Here is a 5,651-nt window from a genome sequence, read left to right on the forward strand (position 1 = left end):
GGGATGCCTTTCAATATATTTTATTTAACTACCTTCAGGGATGCCCTTCAATATATTTTATTTAACCACCTTCAGGGATGCCCTTCAATATATTTTATTTAACCACCTTCAGGGATCCCCTTCAATATATTTTATTTAACCATCTTCAGGGATGCCTTTCAATATATTTTATTTAACTACCTTCAGGGATGCCCTTCAATATATTTTATTTAACCACCTTCAGGGATGCCCTTCAATATGTTTTATTTAACCACATTCAGGGATGCCCTTCATTATATTTAATTTAACCACCATTCAGGGATACCCTTCAATATATTTTATTTAACCACCTTCAGGGATGCCCTTCAATATATTTTATTTAACCACCTTCAGGGATGCCCTTCAATATATTTTATTTAACCACATGAATGGCCTTCAATATATTTTATTTAACCACCTTCAGGGATGCCCTTCAATATATTTTATTTAACCACCTTCAGGGATGCCCTTCAATATATTTTATTTAACCACCTTCAGGGATGCCCTTCAATATATTTTATTTAACCACCTTCAGGGATGCCCTTCAATATATTTTATTTAACCACCTTCAGGGATGCCCTTCAATATATTTTATTTAACCACCTTCATGAATGCCCTTCAACAATTAGCATTATTTTTAAGGCGGACTGCTGTCGCCTTCAATAAGGTTCCCTTGAGGGGATTTCGGAGTATAATTTCAATGTCAGATGCATTTCCTTACCCAAGGAAACTTTCTTATTGACTAGGCTAAAGACTCTTCCTCCGCATTGGGGCAAAGCGCATTAGTTTCCCAATTAGTTGGTATTTTGAGCGCATTAGTTTCCCAATTAGTTGGTATTTTGAGCGCATTAGTTTCCCAATTAGTTGCTATTTTGAGCGCATTAGTTTCCCAATTAGTTGGTATTTTGAGCGCATTAGTTTCCCAATTAGTTGCTATTTTGAGCGCATTAGTTTCCCAATTAGTTGCTATTTTGAGCGCATTAGTTTCCCAATTAGTTGGTATTTTGAGCGCATTAGTTTCCCAATTAGTTGCTATTTTGAGCGCATTAGTTTCCCAATTAGTTGCTATTTTGAGCGCATTAGTTTCCCAATTAGTTGGTATTTTGAGCGCATTAGTTTCCCCAATTAGTTGCTATTTTGAGCGCATTAGTTTCCCAATTAGTTGGTATTTTGAGCGCATTAGTTTCCCAATTAGTTGCTATTTTGAGCGCATTAGTTTCCCAATTAGTTGGTATTTTGAGCGCATTAGTTTCCCAATTAGTTGCTATTTTGAGCGCATTAGTTTCCCAATTAGTTGGTATTTTGAGCGCATTAGTTTCCCAATTAGTTGGTATTTTGAGCGCATTAGTTTCCCAATTAGTTGGTATTTGAGCGCATCAGTTTCCAATTAGTTGGTATTTTGAGCCATCAGTTTCCCAATTAGTTGGTATTTTGAGCGCATCAGTTTCCCAATTAGTTGGTATTTTGAGCGCATTAGTTTCCCAATTAGTTGGTATTTTGAGCGCATCAGTTTCCCAATTAGTTGGTATTTTGAGTGCAATTAGTTTCCCAATTAGTTGGTATTTTGAGGCGCATCAGTTTCCCAATTAGTTGGTATTTTGAGCGCATCAGTTTCCCAATTAGTTGGTATTTTGAGCGCATTAGTTTCCCAATTAGTTGGTATTTTGAGCGCAATTAGTTTCCCAATTAGTTTGTATTTTGAGCACTGTTTATTCGACTGCAGTAAATAGTCATCCCGAAATAGCATAAAAAAATATTCATATTTACAAAGCTTTATAACCTCTTTGATGTACTAATTATCAATGAGCCAATCTATTAGATGTTTTTATCACTATCGACTAGGTTTGAGTAGCAATGGTGATAATTATAGCGATTTCTCATTCAAATGTTAATAGCAGCGGATATTCTCGTATTGATTTAGAATTTTTTCTGAATGAAAACTACTATGCGATTGATGCTATAGTAGTAATGACTATTTTTTCCTTCACGCCCGACCGCGTGCATTTGAATTATATCACCCAGTAGGCCATGCTTAGTATTGATTTCTCTCTCTCTCTCTCTCTCCATCTCTCTCTCTCCTCTCCTCTCTCTCTCTCTCTCTCCTCTCTCTCTCTCTCTCTCTCTCTCTAGCTTAGAAAACGTGAGTGGATAAAAAAAGGATTCTTGCTTCATGTTATTACTTTAAACTTTTACTAGTTAATGCGCTGGCTAAATGACCGGTCTATGGTTTTAGTTTTATTCTTTTGGGTAATTTCTGGTGTACATATATGATTGCCAAAATAGATTATATATATAATATATATATATATATATATATATATATATATATTTATATATATATCTATATATATATATTATATATATATGTATGTATTTAATATATATATATATATATATAATATATATATATATATATATATATATATATATATATTTGTATATATATATAATATATATATATATATATATATAATTACTGTATATATTTTATATGTTATTTATGTTCAAATGTGTCTATACATACATACATACATACATACATGTATGTACAGTATAGGCATATTGGTATGTGCGGGAATTAATGCTTATTTTACTACCTTCTTGATTGTAGAGCTCTGTAGAACGGAATATATTTGAATTTTTCACATTTTCACTAAATGGATCTGAGGGTAAAAATATTAATAGTGATATAGACTGATCTTTCTTTATTCTCAAAATGTGCTTTTCCAAACAGTCCTTAACACCCTTTTTAAGAATTACATCACATTAATTTTCAGACATGTTCGAAACATTTCCGTTTTTTTACATCTCAAACATTTCGTGTTTTTCATATTATAAACATCCCTTTTATCACATTCTAAACATTTTATTATATATCTCTAAACCTGATAGGCTCCATAATTCCAACCCTTTGATTAAGGTAAATAAGTGTAAAGGCGTGTGTTTTATCTGAAAATGGTCTGCTATCCGCTTATCAAGCAAGGTAAAGACAATAAAACTCTCTTTGTCATCATACATATATCTGTATGTATGTATATATATATACACATATATATGTATATATATATTTATATAATATATATATATTATATATATGTATATATACGTATATATATATATATATATATATATATACACATACATATATCTGTATGTATATATATTTTTATATATACATATATATATATATATATATATATATATAATATATCTATATCTATATATATATATATAGATAGATAGATAGATAGACAGACATGTATATATACGTGTGTGTGTTCATGTATATATGTGTATATGTATGGCTATTTTTTCCTGTTGGAGTCCTTGGGCTTATAGCATCATGCTTTTCCAACTAGAGTTATAGCTTAGCTAATAATAATAATAGTAATAATAATAATGTATTGTTAATGAGAGAGAGAGAGAGAGAGAGAGAGAGAGAGAGAGAGATAGTTCACTTGCCTAGATACCTGAGGAAGTATTGAAGTATGCTCACAAATTGCACTTCATCCTCATTACGTGAGCATGTTTATTTATATGCGGACCTATCTTTGCATATTCTTTAAATAGAATTATATCGATCTGTTATAAAATAAACAGCTTAATCTACCAACAAAAAGTTAGTTTTTCGTTTCTATTTTATAATATTCTAATGTTATCAAAGTCGATTTCAATTGCACGTAAAGAAAAGCACACCTTTATTCGCAAGGAAATTTTGACAGCAGCGATAATGTTTGTCTGGGTCATGATAAAGTGAGGCAGATTCCATTCCCAACCCGTCATTGCCGAGAATAATAATGATAATAAAGGATACATGTCCGCTGATGAAAAACTCCCGTCTAATTATAATGTTGGCAATGGCGTTGTAATTGATATCCTTTCCCTTCAGAGGGATTCCGTACCTTTGATACGTTTCTTTTGCTAATTGTATTTCATGCATATTGCGACTTTTTTTTTCTTGCTGTACAGAACGAGCCCCCCCCCCCCCCCCTGGCCCTCGATTCACAACAGGTCAATATCTACCTACAGCCTGGCCAACTCAACTGGGCGATCAAAAGTGGGATTTTGCTTACTCAGCGTATTTAATAACCAGTGATATTCCACCTTAGGATTTTGCAAGTAAAGCCACAAGACAGCTTTTGAATAGCAGAGTATGATAAATATGAAGCAAGTTTTTTATTTTCTTTCTTTCTTTTTTTTTTTTTTTTTTGCAATTTTTTTTTTTTTTTTTTTTGCAATTTTCAAAAATTTCCACTCAATACAGCCGATTTCTAGTCTGCCAACACCCTCTGAATTAAGTGAATCTTAATCACTCCCTACAAATGGAAAGTCTCAATGGATTATTTGACGGTACTTTTCTTGCCATAAGAAACTCTCCAAGTAAACAGAGATTAGGGTTTGTTTCTGCAACTTGATTTCGATTGTTGGCGAGGGGTGTAACACCCTCATTGGAGAGGTTTAAAAAACCTCTCATCATTATTGGGTATGAAGAGGTGTCGCCTCCAAGAGGCAATATGTGGTACTACAAGTACTGCCCTGTGTGTGTGTTTGTGTATGTGTGCATGCGCGTGTGTGATATGTAAATTCGTTAAATATTTCCGCTATATTGCATACGTAAACGAATAATTTTCTGTTATATTCCATACGTATCCAAAGTGAATTAACGATGCAGATACTCAATTCATGTGCATGAAGCCATGGATTAAAAAAGCACAAAGGGGAGAATGAAAGAATGCAGCGAGCAGAACTGAGAATGAAGATTTTTGAAAAGGAAACAGAGAGAGAGAGAAAGAGAGAGAGAGAGAGAGAGAGAGAGAGAGAGAGAGAGAGAGAGAGAAATGAAGTCAGTGAAACAGGAGAAAGGGTCCCAAGGATGAGGTGGGATGGGAGACCATTTTGGGGGAGGTATCCGTGTTGTTTTGGGGATGGGGGGGATTTTAAAGCGAAGGGAGATGTAGGAGGAGGAGGAGGAGGAGAAGGAGGAGGAGGAGGAGGAGGAGGAGGAGGAGGAGGAGGGAGGGAAGATCGGGCAGCAAGCTTTCAAGGTAGCGGGGTTTTGAGCGGGCAATATTGACAAAGTAAAGAAAGCCTCTTCATACTTACGCCTAGAAAATGTATGATATTTACACATACAGCTTTCAGAGGGCTCCAGACTCACCAGGTCTTGGCACAGTGAGCCGCGTATTTTCTTGTCTCGGGTTTTCGTTTCTCCCTTCTCTCTTCTCTCTTCGTCTCTTCTCCCTTGTCTGCTTGCAGCAGCTCTCTCTCTCTCTCTCTCTCTCTCTCTCTCTCTCCTCTCTCTCTCTCTCTCTCTCTCTCTCGTCATTTAGTAATATCTCTGTACTTATTTTTTCCATTTGCTACTTTCTCTCTCTCTCTCTCTCTCTCTCTCTCTCTCTCTCTCTCTCTCTCTCTCTCTCTCTCTCTCTCTCTCTCCTCTCTCAAAAGTACTCGATGTTTCGAAGAAACCTTGAAGGCACGTGAAGCACGAAGAAAATATTGAACAATTTAATCCAAGAAACACTTGGAACTACTAAAGAGCCTATGCTTACTTAACCCTATACTTAAAAAAATAGCTTTAAATTTACCTCCACTACGAATGGCCTCCCAGGCCCCTGCGCTTGGTCATATTG

The sequence above is a fragment of the Palaemon carinicauda genome, chromosome 22, assembly GCF_036898095.1.
Source record: "Palaemon carinicauda isolate YSFRI2023 chromosome 22, ASM3689809v2, whole genome shotgun sequence".
NCBI classification, from domain to species: Eukaryota; Metazoa; Arthropoda; class Malacostraca; order Decapoda; family Palaemonidae; genus Palaemon; species Palaemon carinicauda.